The sequence below is a fragment of the Eulemur rufifrons genome, chromosome 17 (assembly GCF_041146395.1).
Source record: "Eulemur rufifrons isolate Redbay chromosome 17, OSU_ERuf_1, whole genome shotgun sequence".
NCBI classification, from domain to species: domain Eukaryota; kingdom Metazoa; phylum Chordata; class Mammalia; order Primates; family Lemuridae; genus Eulemur; species Eulemur rufifrons.
In genome coordinates, this window is record NC_090999.1 from 57,042,198 (window position 1) to 57,059,583 (window position 17,386).

A 17,386-nucleotide genomic window follows, 5' to 3' on the forward strand; every position below is an offset into this window, starting at 1 on the left:
AGAAGGTGTTAATACAGGAAACCAGGTTTGAGTATATAAAAGCTCTTTTATCTTTTCATAATTTTCCTATAAATCTAAAACCGTTCTAAAATAAAAAGTTCATAAAAAATAGTGTCACAAGAAAATACAGAAAAAGTCATGTCCAATATAGTTCTACAGTTAGGACATTGTATACATATCTCATAATAAGGAATTATGGTTATTTAAGAATAATATAAAATATGGTATCATATTTACATTAATTGATTTTTATTTTTAAAATGGCTATTAATTTCCTAGGACATAGATGTTTATTATTTGAACTCAAATACTTAGACATGGAACTGTTAGGATATTACTTCTTGATTGTAGCAGTTTAAAAATTTATTGAGACAGTAAGGGCATCACGAACCCAGAAAGTTTGGAAACATCTTCCCTGATTGGAATACATGGCCCTAGAACAGTGGTTCTCAAAGTGTGTTTCAGTGTCCTTTGGGAAACCCCAATGCTCTTTTAGGGCTTTGAGAGGTTACATTATATTTAAAATAATCCTAATGGATGCAGAGCACACTGTATGGGGGAAGGGCATGCTTGTAGCCCTGGTTTGGGTGAGGCTGAGGCATTATATGTAACCAAAATGTGTGTACTGCCATAACATTCTGAAATAAAAAATAGAAAAAAATACTGATATTTTCGAATATTACTTTTACTTTTTTATTTCCAAGTATTGTATGGGTACAATTGTTTTGGGTTACAAGGATCGCTTTTGTAATGCTTGAGTCAGGGAGATCATTATCCTAAATGAAGTATCTAAAGAATGGAAACACAAACTTTTGCTTTTTAAAATTATTTTAAAAAGGTTGTTTGTTTTTAAATAATACTTAGGTATTATTTGCTTTTTTAAATCTCATTCTTGAAAGTGTACAATACGGTATTTGAATACGACATGAGATACCAAAAAATACTGAGTGCAGAAGCAGATATCTGAATCTTGCTATCTATAACATTCATATTAAGCTAGACACTAAAGAGATTTGAAACAATGTAAACCAATGCTACTCTTCTCACCAATTTGATTTGTTGTGAAAAAGTATAGCTTTTAAAATATTATTTATGTTAATATGTAATGGATTTATTACTGTTTTAAATAAACTAAATAAATATCTCTAAAATTTAGTCTCTTTAAATTTCTGACATGATAAATATCAATAGATACAACTTAAATAAATTAAAGATTTTTGGGGTCCTTAATTTTTAAGAATGAGAAAGGCTACTGAGACTAAAATGTTTGAGGGTCCTGCTGTAGAGGATGGCAGAGTTCCTGGTTAATGACATGGAGCAGAGATGCACTTCTTGGTATTCAACATTACTGGAGCAAGTTTTGTCTTTAAAATTTGGATCTTAGCAGGGAACAGTGACTGACACCTGCAGTCACAGACCTTTGGGAGGCCAAGACTGGACGGGGGAACACTTGAGGCCAGGAGTTCAAGTCCAGTCTGGGTGGCATAGCTCACTCTGTCTTCACAACAGATTAAAAAAAAAAAAAAAATTAGCTAGGCATGGTGGCATGTGCCTGTAGTCCCAGCTACTTGAGAGGCTGAGCCAGGAGGATCCCTTGAGCTCAGAAGTTTGAGCTTCAGTGAGCTGTAATTGCCATTGCATTCCAGCCTGGGCAACAGAGTGGGAGGCCCTGTCTCTTAAAAAAAAAGGATTCCCACATGTAGCTGAAGAATAATTGTTTTTCAATATTACAAAACTGTTTCTGAATTTCCATCTCCATTCGTTTATTGCATTTAACTGAGTTTAGCATTTCTCCTGGCATTGAATGTGAAAGATCTTTACAGCAAGTTAAGTTTCAGATAAAAAAAAAACAAAAAAAACAAACTTACATTCTCAAAGCATATTAATTTAATTACTTTTCAGCAGGTTCTACTAAATGTATTCATTCTAATAAATGTATTCATTTGTTCTAATAAATGTATTCATTTCTCTGCAAACAACCATTAGTTTATAATCAATCCTACTATCCTACTATTTTGGTGTAACTATCTGCAAAGTACAGTATTCAGGAGATCCTGTCTTGATGCACTTGCTTGGCTGCAATTTCCGCTGTCTCACTGGGTCATGTGCACCCCAAGTCCACTGACTCAGAGCCCAGCGCAGCAGCAGGAATTGCCCAGGACTGCATGTAGTCTTTGAGCCTGACAGACTTACAGTTTTTTTCTGGCCCCAGGCAGATTTTGTCAGCCAGTAGAAAAGCTAGCCAAAATTCAGGAGGTTCCTAGCCAGTGGTGAAGCTAACCAGAAGTCAGGGGTAGTCTGCTCTGTGTCCTGTTCTCCTGTGACAGGGCAGCCCTGAGTTCCAATGCAAAGTCACACAATCACTTCATTCTTCCTCCCCCACCAGCCACACTGCCAGTGGGTGGGGAAGGGGTGGAAGACAATGCAAACTGTCTTTCCTACCCTCTTCAGTGCCTCTTTCCTCTATACAATGTTAAAACCAGGTGTTGTGATTGTTCACCTGAATTTTAGCTCTTATGAAGGTGCTTTCTTGTGTGGATAGTTGCTCAATTTGGTGTTCCCGCAGGGGGGGAGGGGAGGGGGACAATTCCTGGAGTGTTCTATTTGGTCACCTTGATCCACCTCCTCTGGTTCTTGAATGCATGTAGCAGTATAAGCAGCCTCCACCGTTTTATTTGAATAGGTAATAGATTGCTATAGATAATAAACTACTATAGATTACTGTAATGATAGATTACCATAATAATCACTCTATTATTAATATACTAAAGCTTATATGTTTACATAAAAGAACTGTATCCTTTGATTTGGAAAATAAATACTAGCTAATATGATCTATTTCTTTATAGTTCACATAATAGAGCAGCATTTTGAATTTTCTTAAGCTTTTATCATAATTCTTTTATAGAAATAAATATCAGACTTACATTTTACTTGAATATTATGCACATTTATTTCAAGGAAATTAATATGATAATTTGCTCCCAGATAAATATAGTTTTCTCTTTGATAGAACATTATGAATGATTTTTGTTTAAGAAGTGACAAAAAGAAAATGCTTTAATTATTCCAGTGGAAAATATCTTAAAGTACTGAATGTATCTAATGGAATGTTTTGTAGATATTAAAAAAATATGCTGTATACATTTTGATAGTTTTTACTTAAAATAGTTTGCTTTTTTCCATATTACACAGATTTCATTTTCATTATGTGGATTTTATACAAAATGTACTTTAGGAAATAAAAGTAATAAAAAATTACACTTATGTCATGTTTACTAAATTAATTATTTTGAAATGTATGGTCAAGTGTACAATGTATGGAATTCAGTCCATGGACGATAACATAAAAAAATATATAACTATAATCCTCACTATTACAATCATACTTCTTTCAATAGACTTTGGGACTAATTCCTGGGAAGACAGTAGAAAATATCTCAATAACCAAATGGGTTCAAAAGGAATGAAAATTTTTATTAAACTGACCATGCTAGTCAATTTTCATGTTGAACAGAATGTAGAACACAATAAAACATCCCAATGAATGGGTGATGAAAATCGGATTATCCTAGTGAAAAGTTAACTATTCTGACAGGCAAAATTCCTCAAGTGTTATTCCAGTGTATAACAAAAAGACTAGGTTTTGGGATGTTTGGCTAGGTGATCCCTAAAAGAATCATGCTTATTTATAAAAAGATATTAATCGATTATTAGGAATGAATAGTGTGAACAAGAAAAAAAAGTCTCGTACTAGTTATATGTATTAGTTTCTCTAAACCTGTGTGCCTGTGGACCAGTACCAGTTCATGGCTTGTTAGGAACTGGGCCGCACAGCAGGAGGTGAGCAGTGGGCCAGCAAGCAAAGCTCCATCTGTATTTATAGCCCCTCCTCATCACTCACATCACTGCATTAGTTCTGCCTCCTGTCAGATCAGTGGCAGCATTAGATTCACACAGAAGCATGAACCTTACTGTAAACTGTGCATGAGAGGGATCTAGGCTGCACAGTCCTTAGGAGAATCTAATGCCTAATGATCTGAGGTGGAGCTGAAGCAGTGATGCTAGCACTGGGGAGTGGCTGCAAATACAGATCATCATGAGCAGAGAGGTTTGACTGCACAATAAATGTAATATGCTTGAATCATCTCAAAATCATCCCACCCAGCCCCAGGTCCATGGAAAAATTGTCTTCCATGAAACTGATCCCTGGTGCCAAAAAGGTTTGGGACTGCTGCTTTAAACTATCCACTACACCTAATAGGCTGAAACAGATATGTCAGTTAATTTCAATCTACTGTGGACCCTGATTAAAACAGGCATAAAAGATAGAGAAGAGGAATATTTTATATCAGATACTTGAACTTGAAAATATATTTGCAAAGGAGGGGATAAAGGCTAGTCACATTAAAGAAATTACCATGAACTTCATATGCTGTGATTCCTTTATTTCTTCATTATTTTACCCATGTATTTTATTAGTAGAAGTTTTTCTAGATGAAAAGTGATTTCCAATAACTTTCCTACTATATTTTTCCTTGGCTTATAACTACTCCTTTTCAAATTTGGATAATATGTATCATATTTATAAAGCATTGACCTGAACCCTACAGGAGGAATATTTTTGTCAACATTTCTTGAGCAAACTTTTTGAGAAGAAATAAAAATATATCTACAAGGCCTTTTGTTGGCTCTCATTGACAGTTGAATTTCAGATCATGTAAGCAATTAAATAGTAATGAGACCAAAAAAAACTTGAACTTCGAATGAGCTTCAGGAAATATTTTCATTGTATTTTTTACTATCTTGAAGTTATACAGACAAATTATCAATATCAATTAATCTTTAGGTTTGGTGAAATATGGGTTTTCTGGTAAGGTTTATTTTAATAGGAACCTACTTTTGTTTATTACAATTTCATACACTGACATTTGAGTCAAAAACTTTAGTGAGATTTTTTCTTTTCTTTTGAGATAAAGTGAATCTCACAAGATTATGATTTTATTATGTCTCAAATTTATTTCATTGATCTCAATCCCTAGGTAAGCCATATAGAAAAAAAGTGATATTACTTATATTTGAACCATCCAGTCCTCCACTGCAAGAAGAAATAGAATCATAGTATACACATAGGTAAAGATATATGGGTAAATATACAGAAAAAGGGAAGAACAAATAAATAATAGCTATTGAAGAGTTAAATGAACAATTCAGATGATGAGTGTAGAAACATTTAATAAAACTTGGGATTTCCCACTGTCCTTATGAATATCTTAGCTTATCTCTTACTAGAGATTGCAGTCTGTGAAAATATGTGGCTACATCTAACTAGATATAATCATTTATCCACTAATGAAAAATCAATGAAAAACTTTGGTATTGAATTATAGATCTTGAATTATATCATTTCTCTCCTATTTTCAGTACAATGAAATCACATCACATGTACATGTAACCTGCAAATTTACAACAATATGGCTGAGAGAAAAGAGATTACAAAGAAGGAAAATGGTAGAGGTAGAAGTAAATGTAAAGATTGAAAGGGAGAGAGATAAAAGAGAAGCAGAGAGATAAAAAGAAGTAAGAGGTAGAATATTTTCTAGTTCAAACAAAACTTAACTTTCATTACTTCCAGGGGAAAAAGCCATAAATAAAAGGCATTTTTTTTTTTTTTTTTTTTCCAGAAACTGAGGTCTCAGGTTTTGGAAATTGACATATGATTTGTGAGATTATCAAGGGTAATTTTGGCTACATGTAATTTTTCTACTGGCAGTATGACTTTAGAATCCAATCCATGAGTAGGAGGGAAATTCATTTTATAGAAATTATAAAATGGTACAGTCAAAAGCAAGCTGTGTTTGAAAAATAAAAAAGCCAATGGAGAAAGTGTCTTATGCCCAAATCCCTATGACATCTCTCATGGTAGATTAAAGTCCCTCCTAGTTAAAGTAAAAATTTAGAAATACAGTAGAGAATTTTTTCTGCTTCTATTTGCATTTATGGACCATTCCTTTATCACTGTCAGTTTTTCCAAATTGACAAACATTTTTTCTCAAGAATCAGACAGTTCCTTCTTAAGTTCAAAAGGCTATAAGGTTCAGAAAGGATTTACCAAGAGCAGCATGAGATTCAACTCTAAATGTGATTAGAAATGATTCTTATATGTCGACTCGACTGAATATAATCAGCTTTTACCCCTGAAAAATGTGTGTTCTCTTCTGTCATCCTTCTCATATCTGACAAGGTCAGTAATACCAAAGCTGCAGAGTCAGGATACCTTTTTTTTTTTCCTTTTTTGCTTGAACTACATACCAGACCACTAGGGGAAATAAAACAAACTATTAGATTGACTTGGAAGAAGTAAATAAAACCTGTTTTAATATTAAAATTAAGAACTTTTCAAAAACTCAAAACTTTAACCCTAAGACATAATAACAAAAGGAAAAATAATATCCAATAAGCAACACTTCATTTGCATAGGAACATATATTGCAGCAGCTTATACAGCCCGTGATGGTTTACCTTGTCTCTAATAATTTTACATATTTCACACTTTTAACTCTTTAATTATTGGCTTTCCCAATGATGTTATTAATACTTATCTCTCATGTATTCTAATTCTGACTTATGTTGTATAGTGTTCTCTTATACTTATACAAAATATAACACAAGGACAGGGTTATAGTAACATGTTAAAAATAGACTATTTATGTAACATATGGACAAATTCAATTGAAAAAAATGACTCAATTCCCTTTTGTGTTTTTTATGCATTAAAGTTTTGATACATGGTCACAAAATACAAACCTGGTTTTATATAAATCATGTGATTTTCCAGATATGAACATTTCAGTCTGAAATTCATCCACTGTAACTCATAAGTAGGATTACATACTACTAGTTCAGAAGTAAGGCAATCCTGAACACCTAATTATCTTTTCATTTCTGCATTACACCGGAGACTATGAAAAATTAGTGATGTACATCAGGAATCAGCAAAGTAAGAGATAAAGAGTTTAATAAGTGGTAAGCTCCTAAGTACCAATTACAACAATTAAAATAAATTGCATATTAAGTTTCAGAAAGTGTTTGTGGAGAAAGAAGGAAAGAAAAATGAAACAAGGCCTCTTTTAAGGTATAGACAGACAAATGGAAAGCAACATTACCCCCACAGTGATAGAAGCAGTCAGTGTGGTTATATTCACATTTAACCAAACTACCACTAAATCATTTACAATGGTTTAGTGATCCCAGATAGTCTTGTCCTATAGGAGTATATTATTTAATACAGGCCATTTCCCCTCAGGATTCTATTAAAAATAGAATTTATGTAGATTTCATCTGGAAAGATATCTGCATACTAAATGATAAGTGCATGGGCTAGTATAAGCATGGTTGTCAAAATTAGGTTCAGTTTAAGATAAATAATTTTAAAAGAGATATATAAATGCTTGAGCTAATTGAAAATTCTAAAACCTAATTGAGCCATCTCTATATGAAACCTTATTTTCCTTGCGTATTGCACCTGTTATCCTAATTCTGGACCTTTGAAAATGTTTCTGCATAGAATAATCTTTCTCCTGTTTTACTTGTTTGCTTCACCAACTCATCCTTCAGATAATACATTCATTGTTACTTTGTCAAGCCATTCTTAGACTAGGTGAGGTCAAATTGCTACATCAATACTACAATTTCTTCTAATTATATCTTAATTATATTTTAAAGTAACTACAATAACCCAGGTTTCTTCTTATTAGACATTCCAGTGTCTATTTATTCTTGTCATTAAGAATCTTAGGAGAATTTTTGCACATTGACTATATATTGATACATTGAATATATATTGATACATTGTTTTATAAGCTTTATATCTTTGACTAAAAGAAGGAAGAATTTTATAAGATTTCATTTCCTAAACTACAATACTGTTATCTTTTCCAGCATCTTCTAAGAGATTATCCTCTGTTGTGTCCTTGACAACTCATACAACAAAAAAATCTGAAGTAGAGTGCTCTGAACTTACTGGATCCAGCCTTTTTTGCACATCTTTTGCTATTTCAAAATATATAATAGAATCACTAAGATCAGTAAGGTGCTTTGAAGAAACGAGGTTAACTGTAGTTTATACCACTCTGAAACATACATGGGATCATAAACAATATTACAGTCATGCATTAAAAAATTATAAAAATTATAAGAAATCTGTTATGCAAATATATGTACATGCTGTGATTCATACCACATAACAAACGTAAGAACAAACTCAAGTTTTTCTTACCCTACAGGTGCACTGAAATTCTGCTTTAAAATTAAGCCTCTATGATTATTTTTATTTTTTATTTTTTTGAGACAGAGTCTCGCTTTGTTGCCCAGGCTAGAGTGAATGCCGTGGCATCAGCCTAACTCACAGCAACCTCAAACTCCTGGGCTTAAGTGATCCTACTGCCTCAGCCTCCCGAGTAGCTGGGACTACAGGCATGCGCCACCATGCCCAGCTAATTTTTTCTGTATATATTTTTAGTTGGCCAGATAATTTCTTTCTATTTTTAGTAGAGGCAGGGTCTCGCTCTTGCTCAGGCTGGTCTCGAACTCCTGACCTCGAGCGATCCACCCACCTCGGCCTCCCAGAGTGCTAGGATTACAGGCATGAGCCACCGCGCCCGGCCTGATTATTTTTAATATTAATAGCAACATTAAAATATTTCTCAGACCTGGGCAATGAGACATATCTGTTCTCAGCTATATGCTTGAAAAGGCTCTGCCTACCACAAACACTGACACATGAAGACATTTTTTTCATTTCGTCTAAGCAAAAATGTTTTTTGTTAAACTTAACAATTGATTTGAGTATAAATTAAACACAGGAAAGGAATGTGTGAGCTAAGCCAGGTCCTCCTGTGGAAAGGGTGTTGTTCTAAGAGTGATGAATGTAGCAGTGAGTGTGTGTGCTTGTGTGAATGCACTGGTGGCAAGGAAGGACAGAAGCAAAGTCTTGGCCTTGGGAAATTCAGCAGTTTTGTTTTAAACTGGCCACTCAAATGAGTTAAAATGTGTCACTAAACACATAGCTGAGTTTCCTGCATTCCTTTGGCTCAGATGGTCTTAATTTGAAAGACCTTCCCAACTGCCTGGCAATCCAGAGCAGACATTATTTGCAAAGACAGAGAAGCAGCCAGCTCAGCTCCCTGAGGATGTGACCAGGTCAGCTTCCATTCTGGTTCAGGAGAAGTGAAATCAGTTCCAGCTTTGCTCTGTCCGTCCCAGCTGAACCACACTGCCCCTCAGTCTCCAAGCACCAGAATTACCTTAAGGGGAAATGTGGCTCCCAGGGAACCCCTGGGGTGCTGAGATGTATACGGTAATTGGGGCAGGATCCACCATGGAAAAGGGGTGGAGCTATAGTTACATCTTGGTTTAAAATTTTTAAATATTTAGATGTACAGTATATAGTACTCCTTATATGATCCTGTACTGTTAGGGACTAGCTTGGTAGTATGCATCATACTTTGTTACTTCCGTAATTTCACCATAAGCAACTAGACAATGACGATTCAATAATATAAAGCTTGGAACACAATAGGTAATTAATAAGTATTTGAAAATAAGTATTAATATGAATTAATACATAATGACATGATGAATTAAATCCAATAAGCAAGCAAATCAGACACAAAAAGCTTGCTGTATGCTGGATTTTTTTAAATGGCTTGGAATTAGCATGTCTGAATAAATTGGAGTAGATCAAGATAGGGTTAATCTGTGTGTGTCTGTGTATTGTGCATATAGTATATATATATTATAGTTGTATATATAACTATGTAAATTAATTGGGGAGGTTACTATATAAATGCAGTCAGACATTATAAGGAATAAAGATTGATGTGTACAAAGAGTTTGGATTAACATTGGAACACTCTTGCAAAGATTGATGAATAAATGCATAATGTGTATATTTAGAAGATATATAGATGACTGAGTTATGAATAAGTCACTTTTCGTTATGCCTTTCTATACTTTTCTATAAATTAAGCATTGGAAAAATAAATTTTAAATTTAATTTTTAGAATCTTTTTAAATATGTAAAATATCTATTTGTTAATTATAAAGTCTGGAATAAAATACTTGGTGACATATAAATAAAAACTTGAGAACATATCCCTCTTTCAATACTAAGGATAACAAAGATTACAAAGATTATGGTGATACAATGTAACTTCTAAACTAATTTAACTCTCATCTCTATTCACTTGGTCAGCCAAACCAGGATGGTGTTATTAGAGGAAGAAATGCTATTTAATATTTGGCATTCTTTTCAATACTCAAAGATAACTCAAGATCTTGACTAAATTATACTGCTTATTAAAATAACCAGTAGTAGGAGTTTCTAAATCTTCAATATAATTCAATAACTTCAAATAAAAAACATACTTATGAAAATTATCCATTTGGGGGAATGTAGAAAGAAAAGCTTGAATTTCATATTACACATTAAATATTTAAAGACCACAAAATAATGAAGATGTGTGATAAATCTAACAATATGTTGCTAAAATTTTGGCCCTTTCTTTAGAAATATGACATTTGTTAAGGTTGCCAATGATACCATTTAAATTTTTTAAAATTAAGTAAAATGTGAGCCCATTCTCAATGTAAAAATGTCATTAAAGATTGAACTAAGATGTTATTCTACAGGGTTTTGAATTTAAAATTACTGAACTATCTCAGTGCCCTCAGATACAGCACCGAGCCTGAGCTCAGATGGAAAAATAATGGGTTTAGAATTATGAAAACGAACTCTGGCTGATTTCCATTTAATTGTTAACTTGATGGGCATTGTTCAGTTACTGAATTTGTTTTCTGAATCACCGCTTTTATAACTACAACACACTTCTGAAAGAATAATCGTCTGAATGAAAGTATTAGCTCTGTTAACTCATTCTGTTTTACAATCTCATTTCTTCAAACAAAGAGTAAGAAAAAATATGTGTTGAGGATCACTTGGCAAAGGATAGCATTGTTTTTGATATTTGTTGAAGAATAATCTCCTATCTGGTTATCCAAATCTCTGTTTCACAGCAACTACAACTGATATACATCCAGTTTTCCACAAAAGAGAGAAAACTATTATCTCTGTTACACATGAGAAATATTTAATTTGAATTGTTTCTGCTGTTATTTAATGTTGGTATTTCTATAGCTGTCATAGTATTTGTCTAATCTATTTGTCCCTGCCACCATGAGAAATTTAGAAGTTTGATTAAAAAATTTTTACATACTTAAAATTGTTTTCATTTCAAAATATTGAGGGGTCACAGATTATTTTGATACATGGCTTGAATCAGGGCTATAAATGTGCCCATCATCCGAATAGTGTTCTTTGCATCCATTAGGTGGCCCTTCCCTCCCCTGTTTGATTTCCAATGACTTCGACGTCTCTCTGTGCACTTGTGTGCCCATTGGTTAGTTCCAATTTATTAGAGAGTATATGTGGTGTTTGGTTTTCCATTCTTGAGATACTTCATATATTCTCATTTTTGCACTTCTCTCCTACCTTCTCTGATGAACTCCTTGCAATGACACACTCCATTATTTTGGTGAAATTATTTATTAAGCACCTAATATGACAAAGGTACATAACAAATATTTGAGAACTACAACTAATAATAATGATTTAGTACCTGTCATCAAGGAGTATGGTTTAATTGAACCAAGAAAGCTGAGTATGCTGGACCACCAAAGACTTAACTTTTGATTTAGTATAAATTTTATAAGTGCTGAAAGATTTTGCTGAAAAAATAGACTGATGGCCTTTAATGCCAAGGTAAGGTGTTTAGCTTTTATTTGACAAGAGAAAGGAATACCAAAAGGTCCTTGAACAAGGAAAAACCAGAAATATACTTTAAGGAGAGTAATTCACATTTAAGTGAATTGTGGCTTTGGGGGGAGTGAGGAGAGAGGAGTGGAAAGTAGAGAGAATGAGAATGAAGAAGAAATCATTAAAGAAGGATATTCAATTGACTATAAAAATAACCATTTTTACATATCAAACTTATATAATCAATTTTTGTCTCTTTCTTTTATTATTCCACTTTTATGAGACTATAATCTTTTCCAAGGGAATATGTCCTTTTCATATTTACATTTCCAATACCAAGAGAAAACCTGGCAAAGAGTAAATACCTATAAAATGCTGTACACTGGACCGAGGGAGGGTAATAAAAATAATGTCCTTTAAATTTTTAATGTAAATGAATATAAAGGGGCAAATAATATAAACAGTCCTTGGTAACAAAAGGTAGAGTAAGATATGATCATTTGAAATCACATAGTGCTTGTTCAGATCCTTATTACATTTTGTAACTCTGATCTATTGCCTGTTTCTTAATACTATAGGCAATGATTTTTATGAGCCAAACATGTTGATAAATGCCAGATGCACATACACGTGTGCAATGGGCATAGAGTTGGCCAGTGGTGAACATGGAGTGGAGGTGAGGAAATTATTTGTTGAGGATTTTAAAACAAAAATAAAACTGGCACAAAGAAAATTTTATTTTCACTATGACTAGCTCTACATAATGCCAGTGGCAAAATGCTCTCTGTAGCCAAGACAGATATCTCTCACTGCCCCTGTCCTCTATATACCACTGTAGTAGTTACTCAATAAATATTGGATTACCAGATTTTTCTGGACAAACTAAAACTTAGGACACAATAAATAATTGCAACATACAGTGAGAAATTGCACTAAATTTAACTATGAGTTTCAACAATTTTTAACAAAGTAAACACCCTCATGAAATTACTACTTAGGTGATGAATTGGAACATTACCAGTCGAACTTGTGCCCCTTCAGTCAAAAACCAATCCCCCTTTTCCAAAGTTAACTACCATCTAGATTTGGAACAAAAAAGTTTTGCTTATATTTTGAACTTTAGTAAAATGGAGTCATGTGGTCTGTGTTTGTATTTCTGTTCTTATTTTTTGAGGTGTGGTTCTTTGGCTTAATATTATGTTTTTGAGATTCAATTATTTATGTTTTTTGGATAGCTGTGGTCCATACATTTTCCTCATTACTGTATAGCAACACCTAAATATAAAGCTAATGGACATTTAAGTTCTTTCCAATTTAAAGTCATTATGAATTATGCGGCTTTAAACATATATAGCTTTTGGTGCACATGTGTACTTATTTTTTTGGTTGTATATCTTAGAAGCTAAAATGCTGGATCCAAGAATATGTTATGTTGGATGTTAGAAGATAAACTGTTTTCTAAAGTAGTTGTATGAATTTATACTCCCAATAACACCTCAAAAATTCTCATTGCTTCATATTCTCACCAATACATGGTATTGTCAGTGGGAGTATCATATTATATTATCGTTGCTTTTATTTACATTTTCCTGAAGGCTAACGCTATTCAGATTCTTTTTTTTTTTTTTTTTTTTGAGACAGAGTCTCACCCTGTTGCCCAGGCTAGAGTGAGTGCCGTGGCGTCAGCCTAGCTCACAGCAACCTCAAACTCCTGAGCTCAAGGGATCCTCCTGTCTCAGCCTCCCGAGTAGCTGGGACTACAGGCATGCGCCACCATGCCCGGCTAATTTTTTCTATATATATTTTTAGCTGTCCATATAATTTCTTTCTATTTTTAGTAGAGATGGGGTCTCGCTCTTGCTCAGGCTGGTCTCGAACTCCTGAGCTCAAACGATCCACCCACCTCGGCCTCCCAGAGTGCTAGGATTACAGGCGTGAGCCACCGCGCCCGGCCCAGATTCTTTATATGTTTACTGGGTATTACATATTCTCTTTTATAAAGTTCTGTTAAAATACTTTGTCTATTCTTTAATCAGTGATGTACAAGAGATTTTTTTAATGCTTTATTTGTGGGGGGAGAATTTTTTTTCATTGTAAATCATATATTTTTACTCCATTACTAGTGTTTTAAAGTGAATATTAAAATAAAAACCAGCGTATCCATCTTTTTCCTTATGGTAAGTGCATGTTTGGCTTTGTTTGATGATTTATTCTTTAATCCAACATCAGAAAATAGTCCTCTATGTTATTTTTAGAAAGTGTATTGTCATGTGTTTCACATTTATAATAGATATACTTCTCTTTAGAATTTATTTTTTTGTATGTACATATGGTGTGAGGAAGAAGTCAAATTTATATGTTTTTATTTGAATGCAAAAATGAGACTCTCCTTCTCATAATGTTACACAGGGACACTTTTGTATTACAACTTGTACTTATGCATAAGGGTCTATTACTTTCTGTTCTTTCCTATTTGATTAATTATTCTTGCAAGAAACATATAGTCTTAATTATCATTGTTTCATGTTAATTTTATTTCTAATAGAGTAGCACATCCAAGTTTTCAATATTGTCTTGTGCATTTTTTCCATTTGTAGTTTAATTTTGGTTTTTCTTTCTCAATCAAGTCGGTTTTTTCTCTGTAGGTTAAGTGTTTCAACTACTTTTAGATTTGTCACTAGGTGTCTGTCTGCTGTACATTTGATTTTTGTACACTTACTTCATAAACAACAACTTTATAAGCATATTTCCTAATTCAAATAACGTATCTTCTCACTTTTTGGAATTTTTTCTTTGTACATAATTAAGTTACCCCCCATATGAATTTTATGATCACTCTGTTTGCCAATTTGTATAAAAGAAAAAGTCTGGCTAGAATTTGGAATGAGCTTCCATCATATCTATATATCTGTTTGCTAGGAACATCCTATATAAATAAGATTTTTTGCAAACATTAATGTGGTATATTTCCATTTGGGGGTCTATTTTAATTTCTTCATAATGTTTTATAATTTTCAATGTAGTAGTCATGCACATGTTTCATTAAATTCATCCTTAGGTATTTGATGCTTGTTAACATTATAAATTGTTTTCAGTAATTTAATTTTCCAGTATGTATGCACATATATAATTGATTTTTGTGAATTGATTTTGTTTTCTTTCCATGACCTGGCTAGATTTATATGCTAGTTCTAGTATTTTTTTATATATATATTTCGTTAGGTTTTCTAAGTAAAGCATCATGATATTTGTAAGTAGAGGTAATTTTATTTATTTCTTCTTAATTCTTATATCTCAAATATTTTTTATATTATTGTACTAAATAGGATCTTTGGCACAATATTGTTTGGAAGTGGCAAGAGTGACTATCCTTGCCTTTTCCCCTAATTTCAAGGGATAATAGACAATATTTCATTCTTAAGTTTGATAGTAGCTATAAGTTTTTCATGAATACTATTTTTCACATTGAGAATGTTTCCTTCTACTTATAGTTTGTGGAGAATTTTACCATGAATGATTGTTGAATACCATCAAATGCTATTTCTATATCTACTTAAATGGTCAAATAAACATGTACTTTTAACTCTGTTATATGATGAATGATATATGTTGCTTTCTATGTTAAACTATTCTTGTATTTCTGGGATAAATTCCACATGGTCATAAGGGATTATATTTTATTATATAATACTAGATATAATTTGCTAATATATCATTAAGGATGCTTCTGTCTATGTTTATGAGGGCTGCTGCTCTGTAATCCTTTGTCATAATGCCCTCATCAAGTTTTGGTGAAGTTTATATTAGTTTCATTAAGGTGGTTAAATATGTTCTCCTTTCCTTTATTGTCTGAAAAAATACTGACAATTGATATTGTTTCATTTTTAATTATATTGTGGAATTCACCAGTGACTACTTCACTACTTGGAGTGTTCATCGTGGGAAGGTTTTATATTATGAATTTAACAACATTATTTAATATGGGATTATTCAGATTTTCTTTTTTATACTACAGCAAGTTTTATAATTTTTGATGTTAAGGAATTTGTCCATATATACAAGTTATTGAATTTATTGACATAAGATTGTTCAATACATCTCTTAAAAATACTTACATGGGAAATGGATCCTATAGCAAGGCTGGATTTTTATTCCTAACATTGGCAATTCGAGGGGTTTATTTTAAGCAATAATGTTTATGTTAATCAATTTTACTAATCTTTTCAAAGAAGTATAATTTAACTCAGTTGGTCTTTTCTATTCATTTTCTATTCTTTCATTGTTTTATCAAAATATTTGGGCATTTCCAATTATATACTTTTTAATAATTCAATATTTTATGGTCAAATAACATACCCTGTATGATTTAAGCTATTTGCAATTTATTAATACTTTTTTTACAAACTAGAATGTGATCCAATTTCTTATATATGTCATGTGTACTTCAAAATAACATGGATTCTGCATTTGTTTTGTATAGTTTTTTTTAAATTATCATTTTGGTACAATTGATTAAAAGAACTATTTCAATCTTCCAAGAGCTTATGCCTTTCTGATGTATTCATTCTTTTATCATCATAAAAATTCTATCTTTAGTTCTAGTAATACTCTTTCTGTGTTGAAGTTTACTTTGATGAATGTTAATGAATGATGACTTTTTTGTAATTACAAGTAGCATGCTTCAAAATCCTTTTATTTTCAAATTGTGTCCTTGTATCTAAAACATTACTGACAGTTAGCATATAGCTGAAAAGTTATTTATTTATTTTTATCTGGTCTAGAAAAATAAACTTTTTCTGTTAAATTGAGCATGTTTAGTCCATTTATTTCAATGAATTAATTAATATAGTTGGGTTTAACTTTATTATCTTATATTTGTTTCCTATTTTCTTGACTTGTTTCCTCTTTTTTGTTTTACCTTTTTTTGCTTTCATTTGGATTATATCTTTGTTGCATATATTTATGTCCTTGAAAGGCACAAAATGTTACATCTAAATATTAAATACCTGCTATCAAGCCTTCTAATATTCACCTCTATATTCCCAATTTGATAGTTACTCTTATCCTAAGAAACTCTGACAATTCACATTAACACCATTTTCTTGTTTCAAATTTTCATGCTATTCCATATGACTAAATATTTTGACAATTGGAAAATAAAAAAATGAAATAAACTATATCAGTAGTAATAATTTTGTTTACATTTATATTAATACCCAATATGCAATTGCTTTATATATGATAAGTTAAGCAATTTGCTTTTGTCATGCAGAAACTTAATGACAGAGTCAGGATAGAAATCTAGTCAGTTTGATCCACATGTATTTTAATTACATGAAGATATAAGTGAATTATTATTTTTTCTTTTAGATTTTTAAATTGAATTTATATTTTTAAATATCCTACACTTTACTTAGAAATTTGATGTGAATTTAGGCACTTAAATATATACATTTTTATATAATTAAACTTTTCTTGAGTTTTTATATTAGCCACATTAAAAATCATAACTATGTCCCCCAAATGGTTTCATAATATACATTCTTGTTCTTCTTCTGAAAAATGTAATTC